Source organism: Oncorhynchus kisutch, linkage group LG22, assembly GCF_002021735.2.
Source record: "Oncorhynchus kisutch isolate 150728-3 linkage group LG22, Okis_V2, whole genome shotgun sequence".
NCBI classification, from domain to species: Eukaryota; Metazoa; Chordata; class Actinopteri; order Salmoniformes; family Salmonidae; genus Oncorhynchus; species Oncorhynchus kisutch.
In genome coordinates this window covers 23,510,976-23,530,600 of record NC_034195.2, presented here as the reverse complement: position 1 = coordinate 23,530,600, position 19,625 = coordinate 23,510,976, and the positions used below count along the sequence as shown (strand labels likewise).

Genomic DNA, 19,625 nt, shown 5'->3' with positions numbered 1-19,625 from the left:
ATAGAATTAAAGACAGTCCCACAAGATTTAAGAAATAAGGACAAATTGTATTTTCTCTCTCTTCATCCTCCCTAAGCAAACATCCCCCACCCTCTCTAGAATTACATCTGCCTTATCATATATTGTCATTATGGGGACAAGATTGAAATTCCGAAAACCGATTAGAAGACACTCAATAGTGAGGGTATATTCTTATATACAATGTGAATGAAATAAAACACGGGATTCTGTATGCTTTTCTCCAGTTTGGTGCTGACACAAGGGAAAGTCTAATGCATACATAATGTAAATATACACAAAGAGCATAAATTAACTCTGTCCTGCTTTGTGCAGTCTGAGGGGGCCTGCCACAGCCCTCACGTCATCTATTTAGCATCTAAACTAGAGCCGTCTGAAGGAGAGGAGAAACGCTCATGACTTATTGAGCAGGAATGCTGCGAGCCTGGAGTCCCACTGTGGCTCAGACAAACCCAGAATTCTCCAGCTCAGCCTGTTTGCTTTATTTGACTAAGTTTCACACTCTGCTCTCAATGCGTGAGGAGAGAAGCCTCTGGTAGTCATCATCACACATAACCAAATGTTTACAATAAGTAAACAGCCTCCCGCATTTCCCCTCTCCACACATACATCTTATAAAACACGCTTTTTACATGAAACTAGTCTGTAGCTGGAGGGCACGTGACTCAATCTGCATCTCATTTTGTATTTTGGCTGACAATCACACTCAAACAGGTAACTGTCCTCTCAGCAAAAGTAGGCTTCAAAACAAAGTATTAACAACATTCTTTATCTAAGAGAGAGAAGTCATTTGCTACTTATCTCTTTAAGCAACTATGAATATTTTTCCCTTCCCACTACCCACTCGTACAATATGTGTTATACAAAAGGTATGCACTGCAGATTTGGTGGAAAATTGATGAATGTGATGAATCGATGCACTCGAAAATGTAGATGCTGTGCAGAGCAAATAAAAAAACTGCAGGGGTTTGTGGGTCATCTTGTTGTAAAAACATGAATTATGAATTTAGCTTGGAGCTAGGAAAGAAACCTCTGCTCTAAAAGACTGTAAAATAGAGATATTACATGGAAGATAAAGGCAACAGGAGAGAGATGCCATCCAGACGCAACAATGAGGAGAGTAATATTACAGGACGAGGGAAAGTTAATAAACAAGTATGAACGAGACCAAGGAAATGGACAAAGATGGAAAGAAAAGATGCTGGGAAATATGTTTGAGAGAATTTGTACAGAGACAGGGGAAGCAGGAGAAACTAACAATTACAGCCTATTTATATGCTACAGATCAAACCAGTAACACGCTGTTTTGTTGAGTACATAAATCCTAACATAAATGCTATTTTGAGCCCAAAACTGAGTACCACCTGCATTGTGTGTGTGTGTGTGTGTGTGTGTGTATGCGTGCATCTGTGCTCATGCGTGAGTGTGTGCTGTATTTATGTGTGGGTAACGATGTAAGCGTGATGGAGGGAGGAACAACTCTGTTTCTCAGATTACAGTTAAGGCCTGTACCCCACTGTCTACACAGCTGGGGTGTCTGGACATCCCCTCCCTATTGTAGCCATTCCCCCCCAGTCCTCCTCTCATGCCTTTGTGTCCGTGTCAGGATAAGAGTCATTCTGACACAAGTTAAACCCCGGCAACACAGGAGCGAGAGAGGGCCTCGGCGTCCCGAATAAAGAGAGGGGATGAAAAGCCCAAAAGGGCCTTAACTGGGGTGAATTCTTTGGCTGCACAATGAAAGCGTGGCCCCTGACAGGCTGGTCTCTGATGTGAGCCGAGTGGAGGTGAGAGAGCAGAGGGGAGAGCTGCTCACGACTGACAGGTACGCTGTCCTGCCGAGCCCCAGCCATGTACTGCACCACATCACACCACATACAAAGGAACACTTGCTTGAGCATGAAGAAGAAGAAAGAAATCAAATGAGAGATAAATAAGTAGAGAAGTGGGAGGGAGAAAGAATGGTGAGGGAAGAGAAGAAAAAAAAACTCCTGGCACATGTGGTCATTCTGTCGAATTCTAAATCTATTAATGCTAATGCAATCCCTCTGACTGCAACAGAATGTGAGAAATCACTTTTGAGAAAGGAGATTATAGTCATTAAATAGCCTTAATCCTCAGAAGTGTGGCTGTCGGAAAATGGAAGATCACATGGCTTTTAGAGGGCTTTTGTCATCGGTCCGCTGGGGGACTTGGCAAGAGCACTAAACAGGGTAAGAAATTTCAATGAAAAGTTAAATGAGAAAAGAAACAGAAAATAAAGAGGGGGAAGCAGAGAGAAAAGACTGGAATGGGCACGCAAACACATGCTGCTCCCATGTCTCCTCACTCCAGCGTTCCCAAGCACACCCCTGATGGCTTCTCCGTCTTTATCTCGCTCTCCCAGTCTGTTCCACCCTCCGTCCGCCCATGTCTTTCATGTTGTTACTCATTACTGAATTAACAGGCTACAGTCATGGCTGCCCCTGGCGCTGGCCTTCACCTCCGCTGCCATGGCCCAGGTGGAGGGGTGGGGCCAGGCAGGGAGGAGGGAGTGCCTGGCAGATGGAGACACTGCAGTCCAGAGGAAGAATGGCCATCCTGCCTCCAATCAGGGCCCAGTAATTGGAACTGGCCGAACAAAACACAAGGCCACAGACGAAGGCCCCAACTGAGCTCTACCTGAGCACGAGCATAGAGGTAGTGGATGGATGGAGCAGGGATGGCCAATTTTGGTCTGAGTTTCAAGAGGACGCCCCATGCTGCCCCACCCCCCACCTCGCTCTATCCAGACTGGGCCGGCCTGATGACGCCTGTCCCCTCTCTAATAGGCTGGCCAGCCAGCCGGCATGCCGAGGCCGGAGCGTGGAGGAAACGCGGTAATGAAGACATGCCCAGCCTGGCGTCCCCAGCTCTAGCTTGCTCTTCCCCTCATCAGACACGAGGACAGAGGTCCGTCTCCCCGTGTACCCCATCCCAAAACCACGCCACCCCTGAGAAGCCGCTGTGGCGGCGTCTCCTCTGAAGTGCAACGGAAACACAGCCCCAGAAAGCAAAAAGCCAGGCTGTTCATTAGAGCAGGACGGCCTCCCTCCGTTTCCACATGATGTCCACAACACTGACTGGCAGACAGAGACTAACGCCTTCCTCATGTCCAAACAATGTGATCATTAATAATCTGTTCTATCAACTGTACTGCAACTAAACCTGCTCCATATGCATATGGAGATGATCTGCAGTGTCAACATGCTCCTCCTGGGGGGGGGGGGGGGGGGGGGGGGGAGCAAACAGCCAGCTTGACTGGGCTGACATCTCTCTACTGAGACTTGATTAAAAGCAGGGGGTCTGTTTCTATCCTATTCTAGGAAGCAGTTGTCTGTAGTCACTCAGGCCTTGGACAACCGTGGTGTGTGTGTCTGTTATTTATGCCGTACACATAATTTCGATAGCACACAACATGGTTTGGACTAGGACAAAAACAAAGTGGGTGACCATTGAATCAATATTTATGGATGATCAATAGTCGCAATGAAGAGTAACAGCAAGGGCCATAGCTGCTGCCACCCCCCAGTGGGTCAGAGACAACAGGAATCAGGTAACAAGACTGGCCCTACTGAGGGAGCAGTGGGTAATGTAGAAGGTCTTCTCTAATAAGACTACTGTACAGTATGTGTGTATGTTTATCATATGGGCTCACCTCGTCACATTCCCCTGCCCTCCACTCACACCCCTCCTCCCTAATTAACATTTCCACCTTTCAGTCTGGCTCCCTGCCCAAACTTCCACCGAGCCCCCTGCCTGGCTCCCAACCCCATCCCCTTGGCCCCCTTCCCATGGCCCCAGGCAGCAGAGACGCACCGTAGGGGGCAGAAAAACAACTTCCAGCCAGGTCTCTGACAGGGCAGCGCAGCATGCAGGCCAGACAAGCCTGGAGCAACGGACAAGCCGACAGGAGGAATGGAGCTTTCAAGAGGAGAACTGCTCCCCATTTTCAAGCTCCTTCCGTCCTTACTTCTCACCTCTTCTCCCCTCTTCCTTCCTCCCACTATCAATCCATCATTTCCAAACTTTTCCAGGGTAAAACTATCAACCTAAATTGTGGTATACTATGCAATAACTCATTCCTCAGTCAAATAATGTATCACAACACACACTGTGACTTCTGATGGGGTCTGAAGCCATGTGGGGTTGTTGTTGACCATCAAAATGTTTAATCTCCCTCTTTCGCAAACGTACACACATTTATCTCCCTAGTCCAGGTCTGTCTCTAGAGGTCTCCAGTCCACTGCTGTCCCTCAGACCCATGGGAGGCAGTCTGTCAGGGACCTGAGTACTGGAAGACACACACACACACAGGGTGGGTGAAGTCAGAGCGGACGCAGTCTGTCAGGGGCCGGAGTCCTGGAGGACACAGTCACACGCTGCCCACAGCCCATATGGAGCAGTTGGCGCCCAAAAGTTCCCAAGCAGCCGGCCACATTCCCAGGGCAGAAGGTGAGGGGCAGGGGGCGTCGGGGTGAGGGGGGCATGGGGCGGCAACAGCTGACAGGCCTCTCCTCTCTTCACCGCCCAAGAGACATCCAGGTGACAGGAGGGGAACTGGGACAAACATGGGAGGTTGACCAGTATATGAGTCACTCAGTCCTATAGACACAACCTTGAACCACTAAGGACCCCCATCACCCCTCGTACAGTGCATTCTGAAAGTATTCAGACGCCTAGACTTTTCTCACATTATATGTTACAGCCTCATTCTGAAATGTATTACAGATTTTTTTTCTTATCAAACTACACACAATACCCCATACTGCCAAACGAAAACAGACATTTAGAAATATTTGCAAAATTAAAAACAGAAATACCTTAATTACATAAGTATTCAGACCCTCTGCTATGAGACTTGAAATTGAGCCCAGATGCATCCTGTTTCCATTGATCATCCATCGAGATGTTTCTACAACTTGATTGGAGTCCACCTGTGGTAAATTCAATTGATTGGACATGATTTGGAAAGGCACACACCTGTCGATATAAGGTCCCACAGTTGACAGTGCATGGCAGAGCAAAAGCCAAGCCAAAAGGTCGAAGGAATTGTCCGTAGAGCTCCGAGACACGATTGTGTCCAGGCACAGATCTGGGCATGGGTACAAAAACATTTTTGCAGCATTGAAGGTCCTCAAGAACACAGTGGCCTCCATTGTGGCCTCCACTCTTAAATGGAAGACGTTTGGAACCACCAAGACTCGTCCTAGAGCTGGCTGCCCAGCCAAACTGAGCAATCGTGGGAGAAGGGCCTTGGTCAGGGAGGTGACCAAGAACCCGATAGAGGAACTCTGGAGCTCTGTCGGAGTGACTGTGGAGATGGGAGAACCTTCCAGAAGGACAGTAGACACATGGAAAAAGCACTACAGCCCGCTTGGAGTTTGCCAAAAGGCAAGTAAAGGACTCTCAGACAATGAGAAACAAGATACTCTGGTCTGATGAAACCAAGATTGAACTCTTTGGCCTGAATACCAAGCTTCACGTCTGGAGGAAACCTGGCACCATCCCTACAGTGAAGCATGATGGTGGCAGCATCATGCTGTGGGGATGTTTTTCAGCAGCAGGGACTGTGAAAATATGGAGAGATCCTTGATGAAAACCTGCTCCAGAGTGCGCAGGACCTCAGACTGGTGCGAAGATTCACCTTCCAACAGGACAACGACCCTAAGTACACAGCCAAGACAATGCAGGAGTGGCTTCGGGACAAGTTTCTGAATGTCCATGAGTGACCCAGCCAGAGCCCGGACTTGAACCCAATCAAACATCTCTGGAGAGACCTGAAAACAGCTGTGCAGCAACGTTTGAGAAGATCTGCAGAGAAGAATGGAAGAAACTGCCAAAATCCAGGTGTGCCAAGCTTGTAGCCCCATACAGAAGAAGACTCGAGGCTGTAATCGCTGCAAAAGGTGCTTTGACAAAGTACTAAGTAAAGGGGCTGTATACTTACGTAAATGTCATATAAAAAACTGTTTTTGCTTTGTCATTATGGGATATTGTGTGTAGATTGATGAGAGGAAAAAATACGAAAAAACAACTTACACTGAAAATGGAAGTTTGGTAACTGAATCTTGGTACAATCTCACTCAGTTTGTTACGCGTACAGATTTTCAGAAAACTCTGTTAAATATCTGCTCCGAATTAAGATTAAATGATGTCTGCAGAAAGAATGGGGTGTCAGCAATTTTTGGGGGGGCGGGAGTTATTGAACTACATTATGTGAAGCAGATTTACACTGGGTAATGTTACTACATAAGTAGAAAGTAACGTCCCGAAAAATTCATAGAATTGTGAATGTGCGCCGAGAGCGAGACAGAGAGAGAGGGAGAGAGAGAGACCAACCGTGATTGGTTAAGATGAGTTTGACTCAAGTCTTGGTCGGTCTGTGAGAGCTGCAAGGAGCCAGCACTGTTAAACAGCTGCACATTAATTACATGTGAAGTGTACCAAAACAAGTCTTGCTACAGAGGCCATGTGGAGGAAGACGGCAGGCATCTGGTTCTCCCTCTCTCCCCCTACGTCTACTTCTACTCTCTCTCTGCCCATCTCTTCTTCTCATCCCTCTCCAACCTTGCCTCTCTCTCGCTCTACCTCGCGCTCTGCCTCTCAGTTCCTCTCCCTTGCCTGTGTCACAGGGTGTGAGTAACAGTTTGGGCATGTTCCCTCTGTCAATGGGCAACTGTTGTGAGATCCCATGGATGAAATCAACAGCACAAACCTTCAACAAACCCTGCTTTGCTCAACCGCTATGGTTTCACCTGCCACCATAGCTTTGCTCAACCGCTATGGTTTCACCTGCCACCATAGCTTTGCTCAACCGATATGGTTTCACCTGCCACCATAGCTTTGCTCAACCGCTATGGTTTCACCTGCCACCATAGCTGCACCACCACATCATCGGTTTCAGTCAGCCCTTCGTCAGTGTCCGGCTATGGTGCTCTTATTCTCTGGGTTCTGAGAGTCCTCTCTTTCCCTGGGCTTTAGGCAGACCCCACCGAAGCGTTTTCTCCATCAATCAGCCCTCAACCTCTCCCCTATGATCAAACACATCCATTCTCTCACAGCTCACCAGGTCCTCTCGTTGTACATAACCCTCTTCCCTCTCTCCTGACTATTCTCCAGGGCGTTTCAATGGGTTGTGACTCAGGTCTTATGATGCTGTTCTGCTCTGTAGGGTTATGAGTCAGACACTGTGTTGGTCTCTGTGCTGTGACTAAGGTGTATGCTGAGGATTTTCTAGGTTAAAGCCGTTCTCTCAGCATCATTCAACAGAGCTCAATCAACTAAACCTCATTCTTAAAAATAGCCGGCATCGCCGGCGGCAGGTTCAGCATAGGAGGAGTTTAGTGGAGGGGTTAGCGTGTGTACTCAGAAGGAGGGGCCTTGGGATAGAGGAGTTACCAGGAGACATCACTTACGTAATGTCACTCCTATCTATCTGTGGTATGACAGCCATGTCCACTCAGAAATCTAACAAGAGACATATGGTCCTTTAGTAAACACAAATGGAGTATGAAACAAGCATCCCTTTACATACTGTCCAGGCCTGGCTAAGAACAGCAAAATAAAATCTGCTTCAGAAAATCAGCTACCCCAACAACTAGAGACATTGCCACCTAGAGTCTGCCTGGGAGAATACAAGGCAGTGGATGGTGTCAAAATGCTTCCACAGTATACTGCCCCAAACATGCATCCATATATCCACTGAATGAGATGGGGGGGAAAGACATTACACCACTACATTGTGTCTGTCAAATAACAAATAGACAGACAAAATGTCCTCATGTTGTGAGCGACTACAACCAGACTAACGTACACTCTCTGTACCTCTGTACCTCTCTGGAGCAGAGCTAGTTGTCATTCTGCCAGTTTTCCTGTTCCTCTGAGGTTACCCCATGTTTGTAGACCCCCCACCCCCACCCTGGTGTAGTAGGGCCTGTAAATAAGTCATGCCGGCAGCTGGAGCTGAGCAGAAGCAGTAGGCTGAGCTGTGTGGTTTCAGATGGGGAGATGGAGACAGAGAGGCAGGCAGCAGCAGCCTGGGCTGAGAGATGGGGGTTAGGACATGGGGCTCCTGGGAGGCTTGGGGCCCAGGGGACCCCCAGCACAGGCAGAGAGAGGCGGGTACCTCCTGCCCACTGTGACACCCTAGGAGCCCCCCAGCCTCTCTGGGGAGGAGCGGCACTGAGAGGAACACCTGGACCTGCCATTAGTGACACACTGAGGGAGTAGAGCACAGACGGTGAGCAGGAACCACGCACACACTGGTAGACACACACACACACAGGTAGAGACACACACACACACTGGCAGAGACAAACACACACACACACACAGGCAGAGACACACACTGGCAGAGACAAACACACACACACACTGGCAAAGACAAACACTGGTAGAGACACACACACACACACACACACACTGGTAGAGACACAAACTGGTAGAGACACACACTGGCATAGACACACACACACACACACACACACACACACTGACATAGACACACACACACACACACACACACACACACAGGCATAGACACACACACACAGGCATAGACACACACACACACACACACACACACACACACACACACACAGGCATAGACACACACGGGCAGAGCCACACACACAGGCAGAGCCACACACACAGGCAGACACACTGGCAGAGACACACAAACACACACCGACATAGACACACACACACACACAGACAGGCATAGACACACAAACACACACCGACATAGACACACACACACACACAGACAGGCATAGACACACACATACACACAGGCAGAGCCACACACACACACTGGTAGAGACACACACAAACTAGCAGAGACACACACACAAACTGGCAGAGACACATACACACACACTGGCAGAGACACACACACAAACTGGCAGAGACACATACACACACAAACTGACAGAGCCACACACACAGAGCCACACACACACACACACACACACTGACAGAGCCAAACACACACACACAGAGCCACACACACAGAGCCACACACACACACACACAGACAGAGCCAAACACACACACACACACAGACAGAGCCACACACACACTGACAGAGCCAAACACACACTGACAGAGACACACACACACACACTGACAGAGCCACACACACACACACTGACAGAGACACACACACACACACTGACAGAGACACACACACTGACAGAGACACACACACTGACAGAGACACACACACACTGGCATAGACACACACACACACTGGCATAGACACACACACACTGGCATAGACACACACACACTGGCATAGACACACACACAAACACACTGGTAGAGACACACACACACACACACACACAGGTAGAGACACAAACTGGTAGAGACACACACTGGCATAGACACACACACACACACACACTGACATAGACACACACAGGCAGAGCCACACACACAAGCAGAGCCACACACTGGCAGAGACACACACTGGCAGAGACACACACACACACTGGCAGTGACACACACACACACACTGGCAGAGACACACACACACTGGCATAGACACACACTGGCATAGACACACACACACACACACACACACACACACTGGTAGAGACACAAACTGGTAGAGACACACACTGGCATAGACACACACACGCACACTGACATAGACACACACACACACAGGCAGAGCCACACACACAAGCAGAGCCACACACTGGCAGAGACACACACACACACTGGCAGAGACACACACACACTGGCATAGACACACACACACACTGGCATAGCCACACACACACTGGCATAGCCACACACACACACACACACTGGCATAGCCACACACACACACACACACTGGCATAGCCACACACACACACACACACACACTGGCATAGCCACACACACACACACACACACACACACACACACACACACACACACACACACACACTGGCATAGCCACACACACACACACTGGCATAGCCACACACACTGGCATAGCCACACACACACACACACTGGCATAGCCACACACACACACACACACACACACACACACACACACTGGTATAGCCACACACACACACACACACACACACAGGCAGAGCCACACACACACACACACACAGGCAGAGCCACACACACACAGGCAGAGCCACACACACACTGGCAGAGCCACACACACACTGGCAGAGCCACACACACACTGGCAGAGCCACACACACACTGGCATAGAAACACACATACACTGGCATAGACACACACACACACACACACACACTGGCATAGACACACACACACTGGCATAGCCACACACACACACACTGGCATAGCCACACACACACACACACACACACTGGCAGAGCCACACACACACTGGCAGAGCCACACACACACACACTGGCATAGAAACACACACACACACACACACACTGGCATAGAAACACACACACACTGGCATAGACACACACACACTGGCATAGACACACACACACTGGCATAGACACACACACACTGGCATAGACACACACACACACTGGCATAGACACACACACAGGCATAGACACACACACACACACACACACACTGGCATAGACACACACACACAGGCAGAGCCACACACACACACACAGGCAGAGCCACACACACACACACACAGGCAGAGCCACACACACACACACACACACAGGCAGAGCCACACACACACACACAGGCAGAGCCACACACACACACACAGGCAGAGCCACACACACACACACAGGCAGAGCCACAGACACACAGGCAGAGCCACACACACACAGGCAGAGACACACACACAGGCAGAGACACACACACACACACACACACACTGGCATAGACACACACACACACACACACACTGGCATAGACACACACACACACACACTGGCATAGACACACACACACACAGGCAGAGCCACACACACACACAGGCAGAGCCACACACACACACAGGCAGAGCCACACACACACACAGGCAGAGCCACACACACACAGGCAGAGCCACACACACACAGGCAGAGCCACACACACACAGGCAGAGCCACACACACACAGGCAGAGCCACACACACACAGGCAGAGCCACACACACACACAGGCAGAGCCACACACACACAGGCAGAACCACACACACAGGCAGAACCACACACACAGGCAGAGCCACACACACACAGGCAGAGCCACACACACAGGCAGAGCCACACACACAGGCAGAGCCACACACACAGGCAGAGCCACACACACAGGCAGAGCCACACACACAGGCAGAACCACACACACACTGGCATAGACACACACACACACACACACACACACATAGACACAGACACACACTGGCATACACACACACACACACACACACACACAGGCATAGACACACACACACACTGGCATAGACACACACACACTGGCATAGACACACACACACACACAACACACACACAGGCAGAGCCACACACACAGGCAGAGCCACACACACAGGCAGAGCCACACACACAGGCAGAGCCACACACACAGGCAGAGCCACACACACACTGGCATAGACACACACACACACACACACACACATAGACACACACACACACTGGCATACACACACACACACACACACACACACACACACACACACACAGGCATAGACACACACACACACTGGCATAGACACACACACACTGGCATAGACACACACACACACACACACACTGGCATAGACACACACACGGGCAGAGCCACACACACGGGCAGAGCCACACACACAGGCAGACACACTGGCAGAGACACACAAACACACACCGGCATAGACACACACATACAGACAGGCATAGACACACACATACACACAGGCAGAGCCACACACACACTGGTAGAGACACACACACACTGGCAGAGACACACACAAACTGGCAGAGACACATACACACACACACACACACACACACACACACACACACACACACACACACACACACACACTGGCAGAGACACACACACAAACTGGCAGAGACACATACACACACACACACACAGAGCCACACACAGACATACACACACAGACAGATCCACACACACACTGACAGATCCACACACACACTGACAGAGTCACACACACACACACAGACAGAGCCACACACACACACACAGACAGAGCCACACACACACACACAGACAGAGCCACACACACACAGACAGAGCCACACACACAGACAGAGCCACACACACAGACAGAGCCACACACACACAGACAGAGCCACACACACACAGACAGAGCCACACACACACAGACAGAGCCACACACACAGACAGAGCCACACAGACAGAGCCACACACACACAGACAGAGCCACACACACACAAACAGAGCCACACACACACAGACAGAGCCACACACACACAGACAGAGCCACACACACACAGACAGAGCCACACACACACAGACATTCACACAGACACAGTGCCACAAACACAAAACCCCTCCGATTCAAGGAGACAGGCATGGATACGCACAAGCAGTAACACAGAATAGGAACCAATACAGAGCACAGGCTCTGATTGACGGGTACTCACACACCCACACAGTAAGCAACAGAGAGGGGGGCAGGGTGAAGGAGAAACCTGGACAACCCTGCTATTGTGACTGTACACTGTGAATAAGGACAGGATAATTAGTCTGTTATTAAACTGCTCAGGGTGACACCAGAGCACCCAGCTGGGGTTCAAGGACACAGAGAGAGCTCCACCTCAACACTGTCATTACACCACCTCTCACTGTCACACAGAGAGACCGGGTGAGGGGGGTGAGGTAGAGAGACAAAAATAGGAAGATGTAGAGGAAGAGAGAAATAGGTTGTTAGAGAGATATTTACAACTAGAGCTGCCCAAATCATCTGCAGCAACAACAACAAAAAACATTTTCTCCACAAATGTTTGGATTTTCCTGTTGTGTAATCCCTGCCTTGAGCAGCACATCTCCTCTCCTGGACAGGTGATGGGAGAGCTGGTCAGAGTACAGCCATGTCCAGTAGCGATGTGTCTGGGCAACATGCCTTCAGTCTGCAGCGCTACTCTACCACACACACTTCGTTTTACTATCCTTGTGGGGACCAAAACATTTATTCCCATTTATAATCCTATTTCCCTAAACCCTAACCTAAACATAACGCCTAACCCTAAATTGTAACCATAAACCTAACCCCTAAGCCTAAAATAGCCTTTTTCCTTGGGGACTGATTTCTGGTCACCACAAGAATAGTGAAACCACAAACACACACACACACACACACACACACACACACACACACACACACACACACACACACACACACACACACACACACACACACACACACACACACTTTGTACAGATCTCAGAGCAAGCCCTGCCACCTGCCAAGCTACACCTACAATACTCGCCACTCAATTCCCGTCCAATGAAACTAGTACTCACCTCAATTGAACTGCAATTAGGGTTAAAAGATGTGTACTGATTATGTATAGCTACAACTGCCTAGCTGTAGCTAACAATACTGGTGTGATTGAATTGCCTATGGACTGCGTGGATACACACTAGCAATTAGCTGAGCAGAATGGCTATATCAAATACACAGGGTGGTGAATCAACAGGCCATTATTGTAGCTTGGCCATTACCTTCCTAACAAACAAAGCCTGTCCCTGATTCCACCCACACAGCCACACAGTCACAGCTAGGCCAGCCAGGATCAATGCCTAGCAGGACTTGTCTCTGACAGGGAGCTACATAGAGACAACAGGTGGGGTTCCCTGTTTAGTGTAGGTCGACTTTCATAATTGCATTATTATTTTCCAACTAACAGTCCCTGGCCCTCTCCTACACACATGCACGCACCATGCATATGCCTCATAATTGTTTACTGTTCAAACAAGGGGCGGGACCTTTGAACGAGGGACAACGGTCAGAGGGGGCATGTCTGGGAGTCGGTCAGGGCTGGCTCAACGAAGGGCTGGTTGTTGGCTTTGTGGGTCTGCTTCACACAAGACCAGAAATAAGAGAAGAGCTTTTAACTTTGGACTACAAAGCCCCCCCCCATAAAAATCTGTATCAAGTTCAATGTGGTCATCAACTTTAAATCACAAAATAGGGGAAAATATAAGTTTCTTTGTGTATTAAAGAGCGCAGAGCCGCACAGTGTGTATCAAAAGGGGGTACGGACAGGGGGAAAGGAGCCACAGAGAAAAGAAATGGAGAACGAGACAAAGGTAGAGCTAGTGGGGGGAAAAATATCTGTCCAACATGAAACAGATCAAAGGCAGAGGCCGGGAGAATGAGAGGCCAGGGGGTCCTGTAATTACGGTCTACATCCGCCAAACCATGGAGCGAGAGAGGGAGGATGGGGGTTCCCAAAAACTTCTCAAATCCATTGGCTCCTGGGGTTGCCTTTGCTCTAGTCCTCACCCCCCACCCCCCAAACCCCCACCAGGCCGTACAAACAGTGCCAGATCTAGTTCTGCCCTTCTCCCTCCTCCTCCCCGCCAGCGAGGCCCCAATCCACTCAGGGGTCCTCCCGCTGGCCTGCGGGGGGATGGCTGTCCACTGTGACTGCCCGACAGAGAGAGAAAAAAACTTTTGTTGGGAACTTCTGGCATCGCCCCAGGGGCTGTTCTCTGGGAAGGAGAAACCAAACTGACCTTCACACACACACACACACACACACACACACAAAACCATTAAACAAACCCTCTCACATTATGTTACATACAAGAACATGCATTCAATAAGCCGTCAACATGCCTATATGTGAGAGAGAATGCTTACACACACATACACTCGCACACAACTGGGTTCTGCGGATGCATAGTGGGAGGAATAGATCAATGGTGACCACTGGCTGGTTTGACTCCACAGCAGAAAAAATGATTGCAGAGGGACCAGACAAAAAGTACTGCACCCTCCCGACTTCAAACACCTCACCACCTCCACCTTTTAATAAAGCACAGGAACAGAAACATGGAAATGCCAATGCGGCTTTTAGCTCATTGTGCTTTCATGCCTTTCTACGGACCCCACGTCCCCCTCCCACCCAGCTTTCTAATGCTGCCTACCCTCGGCATGCTAATGACAGATCACCTCACCCATTCGGCTGCCCGTCAGACTGTCACGATTCAGGGTACAGTGGACCACAGTACTCCTCAAAAGACACCACACACCCCACCTGGTCCTGCAGTAACATACACCAGCCTGGGTTACAGTATTACACGACCACCCGGTCCTGCAGTAACATACACCAGCCTGGGTTACAGTACTACACGACCACCCGGTCCTGCAGTAACATACACCAGCCTGGGTTACAGTACTACACGACCACCCGGTCCTGCAGTAACATACACCAGCCTGGGTTACAGTAACTACACCAAACTGGGTTACAGTACTACACGAGCACCCGGTCCTGCAGTAACATACACCAGCCTGGGATACAGTACTACACGACCACCCGGTCCTGCAGTAACATACACCAGCCTGGGTTACAGTAACTACACCAGCCTGGGTTACAGTACTACACCAGCCTGGGTTACAGTACTACACGACCACCCGGTCCTGCAGTAACATACACCAGCCTGGGTTACAGTACTACACGACCACCCGGTCCTGCAGTAACATACACCAGCCTGGGTTACAGTACTACACGACCACCCGGTCCTGCAGTAACATACACCAGCCTGGGTTACAGTAACTACACCAAACTGGGTTACAGTACTACACGAACACCCGGTCCTGCAGTAACATACACCAGCCTGGGATACAGTACTACACGACCACCCGGTCCTGCAGTAACATACACCAGCCTGGGTTACAGTAACTACACCAGCCTGGGTTACAGTACTACACCAGCCTGGGTTACAGTACTACACGACCACCTGGTCCTGCAGTAACATACACCAGCCTGGGTTACAGTACTACACGACCACCCGGTCCTGCAGTAACATACACCAGCCTGGGTTACAGTACTACACCAACCTGGGTTACAGTAATACACCAACCTGGGTTACAGTAACTACACCAACCTGGGTTACAGTAACTACACCAACCTGGGTTACAGTACTACACAACCACCCGGTCCTGCAGTAACATACACCAGCTTGGGTTACAGTACTACACGACCACCCGGTCCTGCAGTAACATACACCAGCCTGGGTTACAGTAACTACACCAACCTGGGTTACAGTAATACACCAACCTGGGTTACAGTACTACACGACCACCCAGTCCTGCAGTAACTACACCAACCTGGGTTACAGTAACTACACCAACCTGGGTTACAGTAATACACCAGCCTGGGTTACAGTACTACACGACCACCCGGTCCTGCAGTAACTACACCAACCTGGGTTACAGTACTACACGACCACCTGGTCCTGCAGTAACATACACCAGCCTGGGTTACAGTACTACACCAACCTGGGTTACAGTACTACACGACCACCTGGGTTACAGTAAGTACACCAACCTGGGTTACAGTAACTACACGACCACCTGGGTTACAGTACTACTTGACCACCTGGGTTACAGTAAGTACACCAACCTGGGTTACAGTACTACACGAACACCTGGGTTACAGTAACTACACCAACCTGGGTTACAGTACTACACGACCACCTGGGTTACAGTAACTACACCAACCTGGGTTACAGTACTACACGACCACCCGGGTTACAGTAACTACACCAACTTGGGTTACAGTACTACATGACCACCTGGTCCTGCAGTAACATACACCAGCCTGGGTTACAGTACTACACCAACCTGGGTTACAGTACTACACCAGCCTGGGTTACAGTACTACACGACCACCTGGTCCTGCAGTAACATACACCAGCCTGGGTTACAGTAACTACACCAACCTGTGTTACAGTACTACACCAACCTGTGTTACAGTACTACACCAACCTGGGTTACAGTACTACACCAACCTGGGTTACAGTACTACACCAACCTGGGTTACAGTACTACACAACCACCTGGTCCTGCAGTAACATACACCAGCCTGTGTTAGAGTACTACACGACCACCTGGGTTACAGTAACTACACCAACCTGGGTTACAGTACTACACGACCACCTGGGTTACAGTAACTACACCAACCTGGGTTACAGTACTACACGACCACCCGGGTTACAGTAACTACACCAACCTGGGTTACAGTACTACATGACCACCTGGGTTACAGTAACTACACGACCACCTGGGTTACAGTACTACACGACCACCTGGGTTACAGTAACTACACCAACCTGGGTTACAGTACTACACGACCAACTGGGTTACAGTAAGTACACCAACCTGGGTTACAGTAACTACACGACCACCTGGGTTACAGTAAGTACACCAACCTGGGTTACAGTACCTACACGACCACCTGGGTTACAGTACTACACGACCACCTGGGTTACAGTAATACACCAACCTGGGTTACAGTACTACACGACCACCTGGGTTACAGTAACTACACCAACCTGGGTTACAGTAAGTACACCAACCTGGTTTACAGTAACTACACCAACCTGGGTTACAGTACTACTTGACCACCTGGGTTACAGTAAGTACACCAACCTGGGTTACAGTACCTACACGACCACCTGGGTTACAGTACTACACGACCACCTGGGTTATGGTAATACACCAACCTGGGTTACAGTACTACACGACCACCTGGGTTACAGTAACTACACCAACCTGGGTTACAGTAACTACACCAACCTGGTTTACAGTAACTACACCAACCTGGGTTACAGTACTACACGACCACCTGGGTTACAGTAACTACACCAACCTGGGTTACAGTAACTACACCAACCTGGGTTACAGTAACTACACCAACCTGGGTTACAGTAACTACACCAACCTGGGTTACAGTACTACACGACCACCTGGGCTCAGCACAAAACCTGAATTACTGGAGCCAGGAGGTTAATGCAGTATTATTGCATTCCATTTCACAACCAGAGACTTTTTAGCCACTGGCTGAAAGGACAGGAACATTTTATTCAATTTCCTAATTTTATTAAAAGGGTTTGACTGATTGAGTTTAATCTGCATGACTTCAACATGTCAAGAGAGAATAAGGACACGGCAAGACAGAAGCTGCCAAACTCATAATCTAGGCCATTCACCTGGATGCATATTCACACCTCTTACAGTACCTCCATCCACACACCACCCCCCCCTCCTGTGACACATCGTTCGATGCCAGGCGAGGCTAAAAGCACATGCCTGCCCCAAAATTAAATTAATACAACAATTAAATTAAATCAAACCCCCAAGTGTTGTTATTACTTACTGGTGTTCCATTACTGAAATTGTATTACAAAAAAATAAATAATTAGACATGGGTATCTAGAAAAAAACAATTCCTCTTGTCTTATTTAATGTGGGTTTTCCTTGTTGACCCTCTCTCTGCTCTGATATTGATAAGGGACTATGGGGTCAGGCCTGGAGTTGGTGGACGGGGGGGGGAGTCTAGTGTTGAAGGTAAGCAGTTATGTTGGGAACCAGTTTTACCATAATGCTAGCCTGCTACTAGTTAGCGACACAAGTGGACACTACAACACTGTGTTCCATCAGCCATGGGCCAAATGGAGAATTGTAGACCAGATCATCCTCTCTTTCAGATGGACTTACCAAACAGGACAACAGCAGCATATGGGCCCATGAATGGAAGGTGGCTGGCCATGAGGAAAAAAACAAACTAGTGACTATCTTCCAATCTAAAGTTTGCTGAGATGTGATTTGTGTATCTTGACAAGCTGTTCATTGGTCTCCTCCTCCTCATTACCCAACACCCCCAGTCTCTGTGCTCCCTTCAGCTTTCCTTAACTTTTCCACACAGTGGCAGAGTGCTGGAGGATTATTAGTGTTCTCCTCGTGCCTCCGATCCATACCGACCCTTATCAGCCCCTCACCAGTCAGCCCCAAGTCCCTCACAGCTGTCAGCCCCCCCTAGCCTCTCCTCCCAGCCTCCCCCTCCCCCTTTATCTGCTCACTCACAGGCCGCACTGTTTGGCAGCCGACCGGGGGGGGGCATGTCTCTCTCTTCTCTCCAAAGCCACAGCCACCCCCCCACATCAGCAGCAGCAGCATCATCACCACCCCAGCCCTCCCTGCCTTCCCCAGCACATGGAAACAGGCCCGCATTGCTGTGCCGCGTCCTGGGGGAGTTCATTACTCGAGCAGGGGGCTCCCACCAGTGAGCCAGAGTGCAGGCCCGCCACGTCCCCACTGCGCTCCACTGGAGCTGCTCTCATTAAAAGGAAAAAAAGAACGAAGGAGAAAAAAAGAGTGAAAGAAAGGAAAGAGACTTCTTGCTTCTGAAAAGACAGTGATGCAGCAAGACTAATAACGTGACCGCTTAAAAAATATATATGGTTGTTGTTGTGTGTTTTGTTGGGTATTCGAAGTCTCGTCTGATTCTATCCCCGTGGCTCTGCTTACTTATTTAGGAGTATGTTTTCGATCATATTTGAAAATGAAAAGCAGATTTAAATATTTCAAAAGGTCTCCTCTGTGCGTGGGATGTGGGGAAGAGGGAATATAGGGAGGATTCTCTTGGT

At 49.4% G+C, this 19,625-nt stretch overlaps 1 protein-coding gene across 5 annotated transcripts in view; it reads right to left on the bottom strand.

Annotated features, from left to right (window-relative positions):
• The window catches only part of LOC109867215 (zinc finger protein 423), a 143,091-nt gene that overhangs the window by 69,607 nt on the left and 53,859 nt on the right, over positions 1 to 19,625 (bottom strand). The gene's annotated exons all lie outside the window — the stretch shown is intronic.